Source organism: Myotis daubentonii, chromosome 3 (genome assembly GCF_963259705.1).
Source record: "Myotis daubentonii chromosome 3, mMyoDau2.1, whole genome shotgun sequence".
Classification (NCBI taxonomy): Eukaryota; Metazoa; Chordata; class Mammalia; order Chiroptera; family Vespertilionidae; genus Myotis; species Myotis daubentonii.
Genome location: NC_081842.1, coordinates 198581772 through 198604873, shown reverse-complemented (window position 1 = coordinate 198604873; position 23102 = coordinate 198581772). Strand labels below are relative to the sequence as shown.

Here is a 23102-nt window from a genome sequence, read left to right as displayed (position 1 = left end):
TAGCCCACTATCACCAGAGATAAAAGCTCCTAGATCAAGTGTGATGGGAAACCTATGACGACTTTGAAACAGGGGTGAGAAGTAATCAACTAGTCTATTTTGGCCACATTCTGCCAGACTCTGTTGACAAGTAAAGGGATAACCTTTAAAACAGTGACCAAAAAGAAAATAATAGTTTGAATTATGTGGATTTGTTTTGTGCATGTCTGCTTTACACAGATATGTGTTTGTTCTCTTGCTCTCTCCCTGATAGACAGTAAGCTCTTGAAGATTAGAGATCAAGAGATTAAAATGCCTGCCCTTGCTCAGTGGTTAGTGTGTCGGCCTACGGATGGAAGGGTAGCGGGTTTGATTCCTAGTCAAGGGCACGTACCTCCTACGTTGGTTGTAGGTTCACTGGGGACTCGTGTGGAGGCAACCAATGAATGTCTCTCTCGCATCAATATTTCTCTCTCCCCCACTCTTTCCTCTCTTCCTCTCTCTCGCTTTCTCTCTTAAAATCAATGGAGGAGATAGCCTCAGGTGAGGTTTTTAAAAAAAAGAAGAAGCTAGTCTTGCCGTGTTGGTCATCATCCTGGGGCGAACCAGTTCTCAGGAGTTCCACCCCTTCCCTCATGGTGGTATGGCACCGCCTGAACACCGAGAGCAAAGAAAACTACTCCACGTCAAGTTTGAGGATTTAATCAGAGTGCCAGGACCTACGGGCAGGTAAGCACAAATACAGAGTGCGATACTATTCAACAACATCCAGCTTAGGAGTCAAACGCTCCTCATCCACCCACTGCTGACAGACGTATGAATTGGGGGGAAATTAGAAAAGTATGCATCAAGAGCCATAGCAATTTATACACCTTTTGTTCTAGTAATATTTATGAATTTGTCTTAAAAGTAATCCTGGGTGCCCGCAAAGATTCAGCTACCTAAATGGTCATCATAAGAAGGAAAATTGAAAACTTAAATCCCATCAGAGGGGACTTGTGACTGTACCTTCATATAGAATACTGTAATTAATGATACAAAAATGTTCACAATATGGTGATAAAAGCAGTTTATAAAAGAATGTATGTGGCAAGATCCTTTAAAAAAAAAAAACCCCACACACCAACATATGTACTCATAAAAACTAGAAGAATCTAAAACAAAATGTTAGCAGCATTACTTTGAGGTGGTTGGATAATGTTTCCCCCCCCTTAGCTTTAATACTTCCTCACCACCAAATCTTCTATAATATATTATTTGTATAACAAGAAAAAATGGATTATTATAGAATAGTGGATATATCTGATCGGCCATCTCAGACCAGCCATTCTAGGTTCAATCCATCTATCACTGATTAGCAGAGAAGTCTATATTCTCCTAATTCCATTCTCCTCTCCACACTGGGTCCATACACAGCTTTTCTCAGTTTTTTTGGCCAGCTTGAATACAGTAACGTTCATCCATTAGCAGTATGAGTAGGAGGCTCATAATATATATTTGTTGAACTGAACTTATGGCTAAAAGCCAAAAATTTAATGGCAACAGAATGTTACATACTTAGAATGTGATTGTTTTCTGTTAGATAATCTCCATTTAAACTATCCTTATGGCATTACAGTATCTCTCACAACCAAACTAAATAAAAGTATTTTGAGAGAATACCCAAAGGGGAAGTTATTATTACTGACCCCATGTCTTTTCCGGGAAGGTCTGTCTGGTGTATATTTAGTAGTTCTGTACAGTGCTGGTCAATAAGGCTTAATTGCCTCTGCCTCTGAATTGTCTCTATTGCATGGAGAGAATCTAACCTGCCCCCACTCCTTTACACAAAAAAATAAATGCCTGGAATGAGCTGGAATTTCCAGGAAAAACATAGCTGCTCAATTGAAGTCCCTGTGGGATTACTGCACTGATGTCATTTTTAATATGCCTTACTCTTCCCTTCTGGCTGGCACGATTCGTCATCTGCTTCCTCACTGGTTCACTGCTTTTCCTTAGAGAGCAGGCTGTCTTTGTGAATGACTACCTCAGGGAGCATGTGCAGGACGAACCCAGAGCCTCACTCCATGGGATCGTGAGAGAAGATAAAAAACGGGCTGAGAGCGGCAGCTGAATGGGGCAGGTCATGCTGCTTCTCGAAGCTGAAAAGGGCAGCTCTGTAAAAGAGTAGATGAGAGCACCTAATTGGGTTTGGCCCCACAGGCTGTGTGTGCCCAGGGAGGGCTGGGAAATGCAGCTTTGCACTTGAGAAGGGTAGTGAGATTCCAGGACCGCTATTCAGACACACTTATTCACTCAGCTGCTTGATTCAATTTTATTTGTACAAAAGGTCTGTGGGGGCAACGGGCAGACTAAGCCTTGAGAGATCATGGGCTATGCAAATAGAACCTTAATGGAAGGTTAAATCGGCGGATGTTCCCGCAGCGCTGTTTCCATTTGTCGGGCTGGAACTGGCAATAGGGAGGATGAATCACTCTTACTATATTTACATGCTTCTTGACAAAAATGCAGTCACTATAATAAAACAGGCCCAGTAATGCTTAGTACTAACAATAAAAATACCTTCCTATAAAGAGAATGAATGTCATATTATGGTCATCATAATTATGGCTGAATAGCCAGCATGATAAACCAAGGCACCAACGACGGGATGCCTCCTTTTTTAATTTTTTTTCTTTTTCTTTTCTTTTTTTAATTTTTTGTTAAGGTATTACAAATGTGTCCTCATCCCCGCCTCCTTTTTTAAAATTTTTATCACCAGGGGAAGAACCAAGCCTTTCTTTACCTGGTAGCTTCTGCTTATTAGGATTACTACTCCAAAATAATTTCTAAACATGCAGTGAACAATTATGTATTACCTATTTAAATTAACTATCTAGTACATTCATTTCTTAAACATTAAGATCTCAAAAGAATTGATTATTTTTTTGTGTACTATGGAAAAAGTAAACGATAAGGAAGCTGAGCAGAGATCAGAGTGATGCAGCCACAGCAAAGGAATGTTGGCAGCCACCAGGACACAGATGAGTCCAGGAACGGATTCTAGAGGGAATGCAGCCTTGCTGACCCCAGCCCAGTGAAACTGATAGTGAACTTCTGGCCTCCAGGACTGTGAGAGAATAAATTTCTGCTGTTTCTAGCCATGAAGTTTGTGGTTATTTGTTATGCTAGCCACAGAGAATTAATACATTGAGCATAGTCATTTCTTATACTGCTTAGTTCATTTTGATGACAAGTATCATGACTTAATAAAGGTGACAACTAGTATGCCATGTATACCAGTAATAATAATTTCAGCGAGCACTTGTGTAGTGCTTACAATGTGCCAGGCACTAGGAAGCATTTGAAATGTATTTACTAATTCAGTCTTCATAATGAGGGAGTTCTATTATTATCTTCACTTGTAAGTGGGAACTTTGAAGCACAGAGAAGTTAGGTAACAGCCAAAGCCACATAACTAGTAAGTCGTGGGGCCAGGACCTGAACCCAGACAGCCTGGCTCCAAAAGTCAATGCTATTAAACACGATGCCACATAGGGCTTTGCACCTATGAGAGACTCAACAAAGAACACTGTGACAATGTCTAAAGTCCTTTCAAGCCTCTGGCCACTTCCTCTTCTCCATGTTTCCTGCTGTGTTCACTGTCTTCCAGTGAAAGTCACCATGCACAATACAAAATTCCAGTACATTAGAGCATACTAGTAAAAAGAGACACTGGCTGGTGGGTATCAGATGTGGGCCAATGTTACTCATTTCAATCCAGAGCATTTTACAGCCAAGATTTTATTTATTTTTTATTTTTTGTTAATCTTCACCGGTGGATAATTTCCCCACTGATTTTTAGGGAGAGTGGAAGAGAGAGGGAAAGATCGATGTGAGAAACACATCAATTGATTGCCTCCTGCATGAGCCCCGACCAGGGCCCGGGCTGGGAGGAGCCTGCAACCAAGGCATGTGCCCTTGATCTGAATCAAACCCAAGACCCCTTGATCCACAGGCTGATGCTCCATTTGCTGAGCCAGCTAGCTAGGGCTCAAGATTTTAGATCTCATATCATCCATCATTTATAGCTAAAATATGAAGGCTCTCTTATGATATCTCTGAAGTCAATAAAAATATATTAAAAAAAGAAAAAAGAAAGAGAACAGAGAAAAGGCAGGTTGCATTGTTTTCTTGGGTCTGTATAATTCCTGTGAGGTTCTCTCTTCTGTCAGGAAAAGTTTTCCTGGCAACCATATTTACAAACTCACTTAATTCTCTCCCTTCCTTTGATTTGCCGGTTGGTATAAAAATTAGTTTGCACTGAATTGCTGAAGCTTACAAGTTTATCAGTTTAAGACTCAAAATTTTAGAACTTGGTTTCTGGCCAAAATTCACTTCTTAAAGGGCCTGTCCCCTTTCTTTTGCAATTTGAATCTAATTCTCTTCAGTTAAAATGTTTTAAAGACACATTTCTTAGCTATAGGTAGAAAAAAGAATATTCTCCTAAGGGCATCTGGCCTTCTTAGTTAGGAAGATTAATAGCGAGGAGGTACCTTAGTTCTGAGCAAGCAAGGAGTGAAATTCCCCAAGATGAGCCATGAAAAAGCTAGAAGAGAAGAGTCAAAGACTAAGACAAAAAGTCTGGGCAGCATGAAATGATGAACTCAGGCTTAAGATTCTGGGTGGTCAGAGCTCAGGACCTGAATAACAGATATGGGACATGAATATCAAGAATGGAGTGTCTGCCCTAGCTGGTTTTCTCAGTGGTTAGAGCATTGGACAGCGGTCTGAAGGGTCGCAGGTTTGATTCTGGTCAAGAACACGTACCTTGGTTTCAGGCTTGATCCTCGGCCCCAGTTGGGGTGTGTGCAGGAGGCAACCAATCAATGTATCTCTCTCACATTGATGTTTCTCTCTTGTCTCTATTCCTCCCTTCCACTCTCTCTAAAATCAATGGGAAAAATATCCTTGGGTTAGGATTAACGAACAAAAAAGAATGGAGTGTCATTAATTAATTCACCAAATGTCTATTAAGCATTTAATGGCGCTTGGTGCTGGGATAATATGGCAGTGTATAAGACAGACCCAACTCCTCCCTTCATAAAGATTATAGTCAAATATTTAAATAGTGAACCAATGCTGGCTTTGTTATTGAACCATGTATCTTTGGGCTAGGGGCTCATTATATGATTTCCTACAAGAGCCAGAACTGGTTTCAGAGCACGGTGAAGCAGAGACTTATAGACAGAAACTAGTTCAGTAAGTCCTCTTTGAAGTAGGGCACATGGATCGATACTTTTCAGTATACATAAGTTTTCTAAAGTACAGAGTGTAAAATATGTAAAGGTATAGCTATTCTTAAGCATATTTACCAGAGAAAGGTCAGGTTACATTGCTTTCTTGGGTCTGTATAAATTAACTAGAGGCCCAGTGCACGAAATTCATGTACTGGTAGGGTCCCTAGTGGTTCCCTCCCTTCCTGTGGCCAGCAACGCCCTTTGGTCGAACTCCCAGATGGTAGAGGGAACAATTTGCATACTATGCTTTTATTATGTAGGATGAGCCTCCTATCTACTATGTTCAAGGAGTGGTTTGAGGAATTGAAGCTATGGATATAAAAAATACATGGTCTCTAGCAATTACAACAATGTTGTAAGTGCTATAATGAGATGTTAAAGTACAAAGGAAGGTCAGAGAGGAAATACACTAATTTATTAAAAGCAAGTTGGGAAATGCTTGAAGACAATCTTAAAAGATAGAGAAGTCTGTCGTTTCAAGCTGATACATTTGGGGGTAATTTATTATACAACAGACGATTGCTACAGTGCCTATGGAGACTATACTACCTACCAGCACAAACAGGCAGCCATGGAGAACGCCTGATCATTTAAACTTTGTTTCGTGACATGTACCACAGATTATGCTCTAAGTCTCTTCACATGTTTAATCTCAGGCATTCTTTGGCTCCCTTGGTCCATGTTGGGCGTGGAAAGTGAAAACAAGCATTCTGAATGGGAATGACACAGATATCGGAGGAAGCAACACAGTCCAGTCTTGTCCGATGTCCTCCACAAAGGAATCCAGGTTGGCTGGTGTTAGGACTTGATCAAATGGCCAACTAGTACCAAGTGGTGTCAGGACTTGGTTGTACCTGGTCAAAGGGTTACTCAGAGGGACGAGGAGGATGAGGAGCAAGAGGATGAGTAAAAGTTGTTTTTGAGAGAGCAGTAACCATGAAAACCAGAAAAACTTATATATATATATTTTTTGCCAGTTACACATAGTAATAATAAAGCCAAAAAATGAGACAACATAAAAAATTAAGTTTTTCTGGTTTTCATGATTCATACGGATAGATTAAGGAATAAAGCAGGAAACAAAGGCAAGAGTGGAATATGAGCATTCAAAGCAAATGTGATAAAGATGGCCACATGGTTCAAAGCTGCTGGATGGTCCCTGATATGGGGGTGAAGGGGTGGCATCAGCCTGCTAAAAAGGCATCAGAGCAGGGCAGACAAGATGTGTTATACCTGTTCAACCCCACGTTCTGTTTCAGCAGGTTGAAAATGGTCTCCGTAGCTTCCCATAAGCAAATGGGAATATATGACTACAAAAGGAATAAAAATGAAGTCATTTCTTATTTAAATTGGGAATAACAACAGATCAGGCCTGTAACTCTATCAATAATACGCTCAAGATATGATGCATGTGTTTCTGGAAGTCATTCTGGGTAAATAATTCCTTGCCCCAGCCCAGCTGGCATGATTCAGTAGTTGAGCATTGACTTATGAACCAGGGGACACGGTTCAATTCCCGGTCAGGGCACATGCCCAGGGTTGCAGGCTCAATCCTCAGTGTGGGAAATATAGGAGGTAGCCAATCAATGATTCTCTCACATCATTGATGTTTCTATCTCTCTCTCCTTCTCCCTTCCTCTCTGAAATCAATAAAGATATTTTAAAAAATAATAATTCCTTACCTCTTTATTCTCTTCATACTGGCTATCTACTTGATCTTCAAATTATCCCTCTTTTGCCCTTTATACCAGGAGTCCAAAATGAGAGGACTACAGGAAAATGTAACTGTGTACCATGACACAGCAAGGACATAAAGCTATGCAACCAAAACAAAGGATACAGCACTTTCCCAGCTTCAGGAGGCAGAACCAGTTCATATTTGCGGGGACCAGTGCAAAATGAAAATACAGATCCCTTGTTAAAAAATTATTCAGAATATCAAGACAGCAACAATGGAGCATTAAACCAAGTATGGGGCCCTCATATACGCAGGGCTCTGGAGATTGAACAGGTCACATGGCCCTGAAGCTGGTCCTGTTCTAGGGACAGTATAGCATGGTCCTTTAGAAGAGCTTTAGAATCAACTCTGGAGCTAAATCCCATCTTTGCCGCTCATTAATCATGTGATTTTGGGCAATTTACTTAGTCTCTCCATGCTTCTAAGAGGTTGTATGATTGTAATCCAGTATTGTGAGGATTAAGTGGGATAATGAATAGATGTATAGAAAGTGTTTAGCACAAGGTTAGCAATAAATGGAAGCTGTACTATTATTGTTCAATGAAATGCACAGGTAATTATCAAAGCAGTACGTTTAAGAACTGAATTGCTGAACTGCTACTCAGGATATGAAAGAATGAGAATGATATTTTAGGATAATTAAAATAATGAAGCAGGCAGGGAAGATCAAATCTTCCACCTTCTCTAACCACTTTCCTATTTCTTTTTTCTTTTATTGCCAAACATACAAAGGGTGACCTACATGCTATCTTCATTGCTTATCAGCATCTCCTGCCACAATCCTCTTTAATCAGGAGTTCAGTATCTCCACTGCCATCCCCTGCTGAATTTAAACTATTCTTTTCAAAAAGTTACAATGACTCCCTGTTTACTAAATATAATTAACCTCTCCCACTTTTTCTGTACAGTTTCATACTGCTGACCAATTCCTCCAGCTTGAAACCGTTTCTTCTTTTGACTGCAGAGGTACTACACCTTCATGGCTAACAGCATGTCTAACCAGGTACCCAAATGGTCATGAAGAGAATGCATTTGTTGGGTGAATAAATTATTCTATGGCTTCTCTGATTCCTTATTTTCTATCGTACTGACCCCATTCCTCCTCCCTACCTCGCTAAATAAATGTGGGAAATCTCCAAACTTCAGCCCTTGGTCCCCTATACTATTGGTTCTATTTCTATGCCGTTATCACTGTTGAACTAAGCTGATCATATGGCTTCAATGCTCACCTTCTGAATATAAGACCCCCTGACTTCTCTCCTTTGAACACTAGCCCCCACTTCCAAATACTTATGGGATGTGTCCACCTACAATTTCCTGTGTCACCTCAAGATATCTAGCACTTACTCCTCCACTTCTCCCCCAAATCGGCTTTCCTTTCTGTCTGTCCTATTTCTGTTAATCTTGTCACCCGTGTTCAAGGCTATATTTGATTCTTCCTTATTTCTTGTGCTCCATAACCAGTTAGTTACGCTTCCTTTATAATATTTGTTAAACCCATCCTTTTTTATTTTCACAGACATCACTCTAATTCAATTCCATATCCCCTCATACCAGACTATTTTAATAACTACTAACTGATTGTACAGTTCTCTTTCTATCTCTACTAAAGTTCATTCTCCACACTGTTGAGAATCTTCTTAAAATACTACTTCCATGACCTCACATTTTCCTAACCAATCATCTTTAGACTTCCCATCATACAGGATAAAGTCCTAACTCTTTAGTTTGGTAACAATGCCTATTAAAATCTGGCTTCAACCAACCCTTCCAATCCTACAACTACTTAAACTTTCTGATCTTGTCAGATTGGTCAGTCAGATCAATTGGCCTCTGAAAACTTTCTTCCACATCCTGGCCCTATGTTTTATGAGTGTTATTTTCCCTGTCTGAAATCCCATCCACATTCATTCTCTTTATATAACAAAATTCACCATGTTGGTAGAAAAAGTCTTCCTTGAGAATCAGAGACCATAATGACCTTTCTCTTTTTACAACTCCTATAATACCACAGTTAGCACTTTGAAAATGTACTTCGTTTCTGCTTTACCTGTGTGGTTTCATTCAATCTTCACAACTATATGAAAGGTAGGTAGCATTAGTACATATGAAAAAATGAAGTCCAATAACTTGCCCAAGTCACATAGCAGGTAACGGGTAGAACTGGGATCTGAATCCTCATTTAGCTCTCTCATTTTCCTGTCTCTTCCAGAGCAGGGATACGGCACAGTATTTGCACACAAGCAGGAACTTGGTAAATAAGTTGATTGAGAAGACTGTTTAAATAGCAATGCTGGTGACAGAATTGTCCATCTTAGCAGTGCACATTAGGTGTTACTGCCCCAAGGTCACCTTCTTTATACGGCTTGATCTGTAGTATAGTTCAAGACAGGGATTTGCCAAAAATTCACCACAATCCATTCTAAAAATAAATTTTGGTTTGAGCAAAGCTAAAAAAGTCCTTGATCTGATTCAAACAGGTGAGTTTGGGGGATGAGGTCCACTTTACTACCTCTGGATCCATCCATGTTGTTTGCAAATGATCAGAAAGTAAAAACAGGCCGGCTAGTTGATGGCTTAGAGGGTAAAATGGACCACTTATAGTTCTAGAGGTGGATACTAAGACAGTAGAACAGGATTTTCTTGGCTCAGATGGCGAAAGACCTCAGTAAAACAAGCTCAATAAAAGTGAATCATGGGTGGAAACAGATCAAAAGAGGGTAACAGTAAGGAGGGAGAGAGAACAGAAGAGAGAAGTACTGAAAATACTCCTAGAGATGGTGCTGTCCTTTTCCACAGTTGCCGGAAGCTGTCAGAGCCAGCCCGGCCCTGCGCGGCTGGTGCCATGTAACAGCAGGCTCTATCATTTCTGCCTGGTTCCTGGTGTCAGTTCTCAGCTGCTTGCCCTGACCCACATCACAGTCCAGACCTTCTCTTGCCTCAGATCCTTTTAGCTTCTGATCTAATCACTCATTTCCCCAGGTCTCACAATTTGACCAAATGCAGATTTCACATTCAGCACTGCCTCCCTAGTCATGACCTTTATTTTCCTCTTACTGTATGAGTTAGACTGCCCTCCCAGATGATGCCTGTAATGCCACACATGCTGCCCAGTTCTCAAGCGCTCTTCCTTGGAGCTACTGCACACTGTCCCTTGCCCATGCCCATATGTTGGCTCCTTACTTGGGAAGATAGGAGAGAGGCTCAGAAAAACTGATGAGGGGGAAGAGCAATAAGAAGGAAAACACCACTGGAAAACTGTGATGGGAATTAGAAGTTCTAGGTTACTTTTGGAAAGTTACTTTATCAAGAAAGGAGGTGCTCTTCTGAATAATAAATGTAATTAGGTAAATTAAAAAAAAAAAGAAAAAAAAAGAAAGGAAAAGGGCCGTGGCTGCAATTTAATGCCATTGCCTAGAGATACCACACTTTTTAAGTCTCTGAAAGGCAAACTCCTATTCATCCTGCAACACCTTGTTTAATCGTGTTCTTCTCTGGAAAGCCTTCCTGGACCCTCTCCGACAGCTACATGTTCCTTCCTCTCTGCTCCCACAGCTCTTCACACACACACATCTATATTCTGCTGTCATTACTTTTGCAGGCAATTGTACTTGTCTCTCCCACGATTTCTTTGAAGACAAGGACCGATTATCTTGTTCATCTTTGCATCCCCAAGCCATAGAGTGCCTGGCATTTACGTAGTGGTGGTTGTGTGATCACAGAGCGACATGAAAGTGCAATTTGCACTTCACCTGCAAAACTCAAATTGGTTCCTGGTCCTTTTCATGTGTGACCACGTTTTTCCTTGATTTAGACGAAATGGCTTCAGACTCAGAGAAAAGTCTATTGATATCGCTGGCACATTAGCCAGGTTTTCATCTGCACTTGTGATAGAAACATCTCCCCCCCCCCCCCCCCCCCACACACACTTCGGAGAGGCTCTCAGAGCAAGCTTAGTATTAGTGGCACACGGCGCCTAAAGCTGCCACCAGGCTCCGTGAGCTGGTGATGGTGGTGGCAGCCGTGGTGTGCAGAGGGGGCATAATTAAAACAACACACTTCCGTAGCAGACCCAAGAGGAAAGCAAGGGAGGAAGGTGAATTTAAACCTTCCTTTATTTAAAAAACAAACAAAAAAACAACTGTTAGAAACTCACGCAAAACAGATGCTTCCTCTGGACATGACAGCCCCGATCCACGTGTCCAGCAGTGACTTTCCCCCATGAGTGTCAGGTCCGCACCCAGCACGGAACAGAGGCCAGAGCCTTTGGGGGGCATATTCCTGCCCAAACCGGGCACACCTCGGGGCCTGCTTCTCCTTCAGGGGACTGTCCTCTCCTTCCAGCAACGACAAACCCCAGTTCCCTGGGCTGATACCCCCCCTCCCCCCACTCCCACCCCAGCACCAGCCCTGCCTCCTCCCACGGGGGCCCCAGCGTGACTCCGGGTCAAAAGTGCCAGCGGCTGCGGGTCAGACCCGATCCCCGGGCTCCTCGCGCTCTGCGGGGCGAGCGGAGAGGCGCAGGCCGCGCAGGCCACGGGCGGCTGAGGCGCGGGCCTCTGCGAGACGGGGGCTCGGTGCCCCCGGGGGAGCTGTGCGAGTAGCGGTACTGCAGCCGGTTCCCCGCAGCCCCCCGCACGCAAGTCTCGGCCCCGTCGCCAACCCCGATCCCCCGTCGCCACCGGGTCCCCGCCCGGGCGCAGCGCGGCCAGTCGGACCGCCGGCCAGGACTGCACGGTCCCCGCGCGGGCTGCAAGCCAAGGCCCCCGGGTCCGGCCGCCCGCTCCCTGCTTGCCGGTGTCTACGGCAAAGTCCCGCCCCGCGCGGCCCGGCGGGGTCATCCAGCCCGGCCCGGCCGTGACAGCTGGGTGCCTAAAGGGTTAAGCCGGCAGCGCGGCGGCCCGAGGGCCCCGCACGCAGCCGGGAGCGCCGCGAGCCTGCCCCAGCGCGCACGCGCCCGCCCGTTACCTGCGGCCGCGTTCGCGCTCCTCCTCCACCTGGCCGCTCTCTCCCGGGGGCCGCCCCTCAGCCCGCCCCTCGGCTCGGCGCCGCGCACCCTGCTGGCTACTCGGACACTGCCCGGGGGGGAGGGGCGTTGGACAATTAGCATATATTAGCATACCAGGGAGTGTCACGTGGCTTCTCCAGCCAATGGTCACTCTGGAGAGGCGGGGCTTGGTCTGAACACGCCTAGGTGCTGCTCCGAGCCTGAACCGGTGGCCATGGCAACGGTTGAGGGTGCGGGGGAGTGGGGAGGCACTGAGGCCGCGTGGAGCATCTCCCCTACCTGACTGAGCTCCACGCGGAGACACCGCGGGCTTTTCCCATCCGTGGAAGATGAGGGACTGAGCTCAGAAAGATTCAGATTCAGCAAACACTTATTGAGCGCTCCACGTACCTAACACTTTTCTGCACAATATGATTCTCTGGATAACCCAGTGATGTCGGAACTGTTAACCCCATTTGATAGAAGGGGAAGTGGAGGCGCAGAGAGGTTAGGTCACTCACCCAAAGTCACACAGCCACGCTAAAGGGCAATGTGGAAATCTGCGCCCATTTCTGAGTTCTGGCTCAGGACTCCCCTGAGTTATTTTCTCCAGCAGGGGTCTCCAAGCACCTCCCCACCATTCCAGGTGTACCAAGCAGCTGAGAAAATCTTCATGCAAACTTTGTGCTGTGCTGTAGTGTTTCTTTACAACGACCTTTGTGATTAGTAGGCAGAAAAGTTATGCAGGTGAGGAGAAATGAGGCTCAGAGAAATGATGTGACCTGCTTTAGGTCAAATAGCTACTAAGAGCTAGTGCTTAATAACTATAATTTACATATATTCAAGCTTGCTACTTTATAAACTTTTAAAATTAATCTTCTCAACATGGTGGTATTGATATGACCATTTTACAGATTAAGAAACCAAGGCTTTGGGAACTTAAGCAAATTGTCCAGTTATACAGCTAGTAAGTAGCAGATTTAGGGTTCAAATCCAGGTTTATCTGGCTCCAAAGCTAGTCTCATGGCATCTCGTTGTACCAGGTTCATTTAATTTAGACTTGGAATATAGGACCCCTTCTCTAACAGGAATTTCTCTCCTCCTCTCTTAAGATGTAAATATGTTTTCTCTTAATTCAGCAAAATACCACATGACAAAGTGATATGTGTTAAAGTGACGGAGGCTAACTACTAAAAGGAGAATAGTCATCCCTGCAGGTGGGTAAGAGTATCTTATAATTCTCTGCCCCTTTATTTCACTTCTTAGGGATTTGATAGTTCTCTTGGAGGTAGAGTAGTTTAAAAGCATAAGCATCTGCATATGGGCTTTCCTTCTGCTCTTTTCTTTAGTTTAGCTCAGTGGTTCTCTAATTATTGGACAAGACCATATGCCTCAAACCAAATGTACTAAGATTTTTAGGTATTTTAAGGGATTATCAAAGATAATTTTGAATATATGTACATTTTAATGTACTGGGTTGATTTAAAATCCTGTTTCCACCTAAGCTCTGTTTGGTGTTCAAGATTACAAACATGGAGGCAGAACTACTTGGGTTAAAATCCTGACTTGACTACTCACTACTGTGTGACCTTGGGCAAGTTAACTTCTCTGTGCCTCAATTTCCTCATTTGTAAAATCGGATAGGAATGGTGTGAGAATAAAATTAACATATACAAAGCATTTAACACAAGCCCTGGCTCAGAGGTAAAACCTCCTTAACGGGTAGCTGTTATTGGCCAGGGAGCTTTCATAGGAACAGACAACTTACAGGTTCAGAATCTCTCAAGAGTTCCTAGCTGGCTTTGGAATTCTGAAGCTGCCTCCCATCCCTCGTGGCATATTAAACAGCCTGTTGTGCTGGTGAAGGCTTGTTATCTCTCTAAATGACATTCACTCTTCTTAGGATCATAAATAATTCCTGGACTCAAAGGAGTTGGTTTCCCCTGCATGTCTCCTCGCACCAAATTACCAGAGTGCCTCCTTGCAGAAGGGCATCTTGACAAACAGAGGAGCCATAATTCAGGCTCCTTGAAACACTTTTATGAGCGTCTTAATGAGGGAGATGAGCTGTTATCAGGAACTCCTCCCGTCCTTCCCGGCCACAGGAAATGAGCTCTTTGTGCTCAAAGAGTTTCCAAAGCTGAGGCGCAAAGAGTTTTCAGGAAGTGGCCCGGGGATGAGAGGCTGTTGACTCAGAGACTCCCAGGCCTAAACAGCCCCTATCCTGCCATTCTCCTTATAGGGTCGAATTCTTCATAGTCTTATTGCAGCAATTGCACCAAAGGGTGGCTTGCATGTGGGGTAGTAACCCTCTTTCCTTCCCCTATGCATACATGTCAGCAGTGCCTCCCCCCCACCCAAGATAATGCTGTATAGAACAGTGGCTAAGAGTGTTGTCTATGGAGCCGAGTAAGCAAGTGTGAATCCTGCTTCCACTACTATCTGTGACCTTGGGAAAGTTGCTTAACCTAGCTGTGTCGCAATTTCCACATCTGTGAAATGGGAATAATACAGTGTCCATCTTATAGACTCCTGTGAAGATAAATGAGTTGCTAACATAAAGTGCTTAGAACACCCTATAGTAAGCACTAGATATGCATTAAACAAACACATAAGTCCAATACAGTGTACTTCCTATAGAGGTAACCACAGCCTTAAGAGAAATGCTTTAGGCCCCCTCCTAATCATATGCTGCTCCCAGCCCACTCTGACTTACAAATACTGTAAGCATTGCCCAGAAATAGGAAGAATGCATGCTTGGGAGCTCTAGTTTGAACGCTGCCTCTCACAAGGGTTCTGAGAGCTTGGCCAAGTTATTTTACACCCCTGAACCACACTTACATTATTCGCAAAATGAGACTAGTTTCCTCCTGGAGTTGTTCTAAGCATTTCATCAGTGTCCAGCAAGAGGTGTTGAGGGCCTGAACTAGACAGAGGTCCTGTTTGATCAAAATCATCTTGCTCTTTTACTGAGCTGTTTCTGGTGAACATTAATGAAAATAACATTTATTGAGCACTTACTCTGGCCCTGTGCTGAATACTAGTACATCATCTTATCTAAATACTCGCGATAAGATGAAGGCTCAGAGGGATTAGGTAACTTTTCCAAGATCACAGTGGAAGTCCGTGTCAGAGCCAGGATTTAAACCAGGACGGTCTGATTCCCAAGTCCATCCTAATTGACCCACCATGCCACAGGGCTCCACCTCCAGCTTGGTTCATACAACTCAGGGAATGTGTGTTTTATTTCCTTAGCATTTCTCCCCCATCCATATACCCACGCTCTCCACCAGCACCCAGCAGCGCCCAGCACAGTAAATGTGGCACATGTATTTACTGAATGAGTGAAAGTAAGAGATGGTGATAGCCTATCAGAGTGATGAAAGCCCCCTTTTTTTCTTGGGCTGTCCCCAGTTGGGAATTAAAGCAGCTGGTCACCCTCCTCCCCACCCTCCTAGCATCCTCTTCCTGCTAAATGACCACGTGGAAGGCCTTCCTCCTTTCCCGATGGGAGAGTCAGGCTACTTCGTTTCAGAGATCCGCAATGAGCACAGCAATGACTCAGCCTCAGTGAACATTTGGGGAGATGTCAGGGGCACTGGTGCTGTGTAGGGCTCTGTTAACCTGCATCAGTGGGGTGATTTCCCAATAATGGCCTTGGATAGGTATGCAGTTGACTCTTCAACAATGCGGTTTGAACAGTGCCAATCCACTCTTTCCATGTGTAAGTTCAAAGGTCAACTGTATTTTCCATCCTCTGTTGGGAATCCGCACAGGTAGATGGCTGACTTGTGTTATTTGTGGATTTTCAACTGTGCGGGTGATCAGTGCCCTTAACCCCCACACTGTTCAAGATTCACTTGTATTAGTTTCATGGGGCTGCTATAACAAAATACCACAAACGGGGGGGCTTAAAACGACACAGATTTATTCTCTCATAATTCAGGGGGCCTGACATCCAAAATCAAGGTGTCGGGAAGGTTGGTTCCTTCTTGGGGGCTCAGAGAGGAAATCTGTTCAGTGCCTCTCTCCTCGCTTCCCGTGGTTGCCAGCAGTGTTTGGCACTCCTTGGCTGTGGCAGCATCACTCTAGTCTCTGCCTCCCTCATCCCATGGCATCCTCCTTGTGTGTATGTGCTCAGATTCCCCTCTTCTGAGAGGGACAGGAGTCCTGATAGAGTGGGGCTCACTCTAATCCAGTAGGACCTCTTCTTAACTTGAGTCCATCTCCAGAGACCCTATTTCCAAATAAGATCACATCCACAAGTCCTGGAGGTTAGGACTTGAACATATCTTTCCTGGGGGGACACAATGCAACCCATAATAATATGTTTGGGGTAGAAGGGAGTGCAGAGGAGATGGAAAACGAAGCAAGGGGTTGAGAGAAAGGAGAGGTGATCCATAAGGGGCAGATCATACTTGCATAGTAGAGTGTGACGCAGGGTCCCGTGGGAGTGGGACTAAACCTTTTCTTTCTGTCCAATCCCATTCTTTCCCAAAGATGTTTCGGGCTCACAGACTCACACTATCAGACCTAGAAGGGACTTCAGAGGTTCATTCACTCATTCAACAAACATTTATCAAACACTCTTTGAGGAGCTGAGCATTCAAAAGGAAAAAAAAAAATGGTCTGAGGAAACTGAGGCCCAGAGAGGGAAGGTAAATTATCTAAAATGATACACCAAATGAGAATATAGGCAGAGACAAAATGGGGAATGGGATATCCCAACCCTGAGCCCTTTCGATGCCTGCCAGGAAGGCTCGGGCCTGAATTTCTGGTGCACAGACAGATCTAGGTGTGTGTGTGTGTGTTTTTTAAGGTGTTTGTGTCCCAAGGCTCATTACCAGCTCCCCCAACCTTCCATAGACCAGTCCAGGATTTGAGGGACTTTGGAACCTCAGACAAAGCTAGAATCATCTCCCCTCTGAAAATGCAATCCTGCAGCCCCTCTTCTCTGTGGTCCAATTCATTGGCTAATCTTTGAAGCATCTTCTTCCAGGTGCCAGAGCAGCACTGGGCGTGAGGGAACTCCTCAGGGCAGAGACAACGTCTTGTTCATCTTTTTTGCCCTCGATGCTAACACAGAAACCATCATGGCATCAGGCTATTTATTTCTCACTGTTTCTAAATCCCACATTCTGGGATGCTTGCAGAGCTGGTTTCAGATACCTGAACTCTACTCTGGAAGTCACAGGTCTTTTGACACGTCCATTTGTCACTACATTATTAGAAGAGATGTCTTGCTCCCATTATCACGGGCTGATCCCAATACTGTCCTGCCTGGAGCTGTCATCATGTGAGATATCAGCCTGGAGCAGTGAGGCTGAAAACTGGGGCAGGCTGGGGTCAGAGATGGGGTCAACCCAGCAGGAGTTGCCAGATCAGAGCAGGGGTGAGAAGGAGGTCAGATGGGAGATCAAAGTCCAGGAAGTAAGCAGGTACACAGTCCAGGCTCTCCCCAGAACAGTGGCCTGCGGCAGGACTCCCGTAGGCGAATGTCTGAGGCAGGTCCCCTGAGCTGGCCCTCTGCTAGCAGGTCCCCAGAGGGTTCTTTGTAACTGATCTGAGTTTGAATTTCCTCCTCACAAAGAGGATACAATTAGTCAATATTATTTGGGAGGCCTTACGTTTACACGATCAGATCAATTTTAAAATCCTGGAAGCAGCCTTATTCTAGTAGCCCCAGGCTTACCGCTACTTTTCAGACTCCCAGTTTTAGGTCTAGTTCTGGCTGTGCATCAGAATCACCTGTAAAACTTGTTCATATACAGACTCCAGGGTCCCACCCCCAGAGATTCCAATTCTCTTAAGTCAGCATGGGCTGCCGATGACAGAGGCTGTCTGGTGCAGTGGTCGAGTGTGGGCGCCTTAGAGCCAGGCTGCTTAGATTTGCAATAGTTTTGCCACTAACCCAGTGAACTTGGGCAACATTTTTAACTTTTCTGTGCTTCAGTATCTTACCTATAAAAGGCAATAGTAATATTCAGTACATTGATTTGATTAGCGATTTAATACATACAAAATCTTAGAATACTAAGTGCTCAATAAATGTTACTTATCGTTATCTTTCTTTTTACCAAACCCTATAAGGGACTTAGAAGCATATTCATTCATTCATTCATTCATTCATTCATTCATTCATTCATTCAATAATTACCAGGTACTCCATTTTCCCAGACCCATACTTAGACACAGATAGTCCTCCCAACTTGCAGTCCAGGGTCATGGAGATAGGATGTGATTGGCTCAGCTTGGGTCAGGTGCCTGCCCTGACCAATCATCTGTGGCATAGGGGTGGGGGGAGTTACTGGTGTGTTGGGCTCTTGTCCTGGCCCTGTGGATACAAGGGGGACAGGGCCATCTCTAGAACTGAGATACTGGACTGGCAGTAAAGAGAAGATATCTCCTATATGTGATTTGTCCAGTGTCACCCAGCTAGAAAATGGCATGCCAAGTCCAATGACTCCTGTGTTTTTTCCGTTTTGCTCCATTTCAGGATCATAAAATTGTGGTCATTGTGTTAGACTCTAGCAAGCATGTCAAATTCAAAGGCTAACATGGACCAAATAAATGAGGCATGCGGCCCGTGGGCCATGAGTTTGACATGCTTGTGTTAGAGGGACACTAGAGGTGCAGCCCAGAGCCTCCGACTCCAGTGAGCATTGGAAGAGCTGAAGGCAGTGAGTAGAACAATGTTTCCCAATCCTGGCTTCACTGCTAGACTGTAAGCCTGTGTGAGCCACCAAGGAATGATGCCTTTTCCCTTTCACTAATCAGAAGTCCCCTGTGCATTTCATCATGGCACATGGCCACCTGGCTAGAAACTACTTTCCCAGCCTCCTGTTTTAGCTATGGCCTCCTGTTTTAGATCTGGTCAATGGACTGTGAGTGGTGTGGGCAAGGTCTCTGCACAACCTGAAAAGGAACACTGGCTGTCCCTCCTCTCTCTCCTCCTTCCTGCAGGCTAGGATGTGGACATGGTGCAGACGAGGACACCACAGAGGAGAGCAGGAGCAACAAATTGGAAGGAACCTAGACTTTTGGGCAAGCTCATGGAGCTGAACTGCCTAACACCCTGGATCCGCCACTTGCCTCTGCACAGTTTTCTGAGAGTGTATCTTCTTTAAGACTTTTATTTTGGAACCTCTTTATTATGGCAGCTTCCCCTGACCACTAACTAACGCTTAGCCCTAAGATGACCTGGGATTTGATGCATTTTGTGGATATCCTTACCACAAAACCCATCCTCCCCTTCAAGGTGTCCCAAATGAGTCTGTCTATATCATCAGCAGAAGATTATTAGTCAGCATAGGCCAGCAGAAATCACTCCTATAATCTCAACAGCTGCCAACACGCCAACAACAAAGGTTTATTTCTCACTCATGTTAAATGGCAGCTGCAGGTCACTTGAGGCTCTGTTCTGTCTTCTCGGTCTATCTCAGACTGAAGGAGCAGCCCTTGTGTCATTCTAGAGACGGAAGGAAAAATGGTTGAACCTTGCAATGACTCCTAAAACTTCTGCTGGGTTGTGGCATAGGTCACTTACATTGACATTCCATTGGCCAAAGGGAAACAATGACCTAGGCCCGTGGTCGGCAAACTGCGGCTCGCGCGCCACATTCGGCTCTGTGGCCCCTTGAGTGTGGCTCTTCCACAAAATACCACATGCGGGCGCGCGTACAGTGCGATTGAAACTTCGTGGCCCATGCGCAGAAGTCGGTTTTCGGCCTGGGCGAGTCTATTTTGAAGAAGTACTGTTTATATTTGGCTCTGTTGACTAATGAGTTTGCTGACCACTGACCTAGGGGAGTTTTGCTCATGACACCATTACCAAGATGAGTCCCTTTATACTCTTAATATGTCATTACCCCAAAACTTAAAAACGAGACATTCCCAGCCTCCAAAAGGGCCCCCAATGCCTCCTGAGTAGATATGCCATTCCGAACAGGGCTGACCTATGTAACCAATAGGACTGTGTGAAAATGATGGAGAGACACTTCTGAAGCCAGATCATAAGACATTGTTGCTACCTTGCTTGTCTTGGATAGTTTGCTCTGGAGGAAGCCAGCTACTCATGCAGCCCTGGGGAGAGGTGTGTGTGGTAAGGGCCGAGTCCTCCAACCAACAGCCAGCATTCACTTGCCGTGTATATTACTCACCCATCTGGGAAACACATTCTCTAACCCCCTCAGATAACTGCAGCCATGGCCAACAGTTTGACCTTTTGAGACACCCCACCTCAAAATTAAGCAGTTCCTTCCTACTCAAAAATACAAAGATCACTAAGCTGCTCCCAAGTTCCTGATCCACAGACACTGTGAGATAATAAACATTGACTGTCATGTTAAGCCTCTAAATTTGGGGTTAATTTGTTATGTTAATAGATAACTAATAAGGAATGGTCCTGTTAGCCCACCTCCCTGAATGGAAATCATATCAGCATCTAATCTTCAAGCCTACAGCTCCTAGAACAGTGATGGCAAACCTTTTGAGCTCTGTGTGTCAGCATTTTGAAAAACCCTAACTTAACTCTGGTGCTGTGTCACATATAGAAATTTTTTGATATTTGCAACCATAGTAAAACAAAGATTTATATTTTTGATATTTATCTTATATATTTAAATGCCATTTAACAAAGAAAAATCAACCAAAAAAATGAGTTCGCGTGTCACCTCTGACACGCGTGTCATAGGTTCGCCATCACTGTCCTATAACCTCCACTCAGGTGACCACACCATTTTGCTTGGATTGAACTGTTTATGACTTCATCTCATCCTGAATATTCCTATCCTATCTGTTTGGTCCACAGTGATACAGAAAACTTCAGGGTATATCTAAATCTGTGTGTCGTAAGCCTATTCCTGACTCTACTATCCCAACTTCAAGGAGGTGCATCTGCCGCCACCTTGCATCACAGCACTGAGAGCTCATATTTTGACAATAAAAGTTGGAAGCATCTTTTCTGAAAATGTATAGCTAAGGTGTCCACAAAGTCTGATAAACGCTCAGTCTTACCATGGATAGCAAAGAACTCTCGACTTTTCTCTCCCAGCCTCCTCTTCCCCGTCTTCCATGGTTCCACAAAGGACATTGCCACCCATCCAGTGCCGGTACCAAACCTCAGCATCATTCTGATTTCTCTCTCCTTCTCACACGACCAACAACCTTAGACTCCACCTCCAGAGCATACTATGTATTTGTTAACTACTCATCTCCATTCCCATCAGCCAGGACATTGCAAATAGCCTCCTGACTGTAACCCCTGTTGCCTCTCTCTGTAAACATTCACATACAGGTCTTCGTGTGACATATTTCATTTCTTCTGGGTAAACACGTAGAAGTGAGCTTGCTGAGTTACATGGTAAGTACCTGTTTAATTTTATAAGAAACTGCCAAGCTATTTTCCACGTTGCACTCCCACCAGCAATCCACAAGAGTTCCACTGGTTCCACACCCTCTTCAGCACTTGGGTATTGGGTTTTGCTTTTAAAGCCATTCTAGTAGGTGTGTGGCAGTCTTTTTGTTTTGTTTTGTTTTTTAATTGAGACAAACTTCACATAACCATGAAATGTACAGATCCTAGGTGTACAATTCAGCGAGTTTTGGTAAATGTGCACAGCCATGTAAAACATGTTTGTTACCCTAATATATTCCCTAGGAACCCCCTTCCAGTAAGTTGCTACCCTAAAGGCGGCCACTTCTGGTTGCTGTAACTATAGATAAGTCCTCCTTTTCCTTAAACCTCTAAAGCAGCTGTTCTCAACCACTTTGGGGGTCGAACAGCCCTTTCACAGGGGTCGCCTAAGACCATCCGAAAACGCATATATAATTACATATTGCTTTTGTGATTAATCACTATGCTTCAATTATGTTCAATTTGTAACAATGAAAATACATCCTGCATATTAGATATTTATATTACGATTCATAACGGTAGCAAAATTACAGTTATGAAGTAGCAAAGAAAATAATTTTATGGTTGGGGGTCACCACAACATGAGGAACTATATTAAAGGGTTGCAGCATTAGGAAGGTTGAGAACCACTGCTCTAAAGGAATAGCATAGTATATACTATTCTTTGTCTGGCTGGTAGCCCTAGCCCTGGCCCTGGCCCTGGCCCTAGCCAAGAAGAGACAACAGTTCTGAAACTTAAGACAAAAATGGCTGATAAAGAAAACGTTCATAGACCTACATGGAGCAAAAATAGTGTAACAATGGGGAAAAATTGTATTCCATTAAAACCTTCTAATGAATTAACCAATTCAACTATAGCCACTGATACGTATAACTCGAAGATAATAACCAAACTCTGCAGTTGTTACCAATTACAAATGATCGCCAAGGTCAACATATGACATTAAGCCAAGCATTTCACATTAAAAACAATAAAAAAAAAGAAACAAGTGACTACAGAAAAACCAAAGCAAGATGCTAACGTGCTCAAGAAACCTGTGCTTGGATCTTATCGTGGCCAAATTGTTCAATCTAAGGTTAATTCATTTAGAAAACCTGTACAAGTCAAAGATGAGCATTCTGTAATAACAAAGAAACTTTCCACTCCTATCTCTAAGGCCACAAAACCTCAGCCTATAAACACCAGCAGTGTAACAGCAAAAAGTCACAGAGCCTCAAATTTGATGACTAGGACTAAATTTGTGAGGGCTACATCGCAGAAGGAACGTGTTTTACGTCCTCCTATTAGAAGTCACCACAGTAATACTCGTCATACCCAGGACTCCCTGAAACAAGGCATTGCCAATGTTACAGTTTGGAAAGGGTCTCATGAGAAAGAATTACTACAATTAAATACAGTTTTATCTAGTGTCAAAACCATTTCTTCTCAGGAAGTAAAAAGAAATAAGACAGTATCAAGAAGCATCACATCTGAAATGATAGCCAGGCCTGCTTCATCTTCTAATATCAAACAGAGAGAAAAGTCAAAAACCATTGACCAGTGCAGGCATACTATAGCGAAAGCAACTATTAACAATAGAAGGGCTCAGCCCAAAGGAACCATAGAATAAAGAAAAGCTTGTCTTGTTACAGAAAAACCGGAGAAGAACCAAGCAACGCTCTGAGAGTTTGGAGTTACATTTTATTCACCACAGTGGGCTTAGG

At 44.0% G+C, this 23102-nt stretch overlaps 1 pseudogene; it reads left to right on the top strand.

The window, feature by feature from the left end:
- Positions 1-622: 622 nt before the first annotated feature.
- LOC132229785 (cytoskeleton-associated protein 2-like) lies at positions 623-23036 on the top strand (annotated as a pseudogene).
- The last annotated feature ends 66 nt before the right edge of the window (positions 23037-23102 follow it).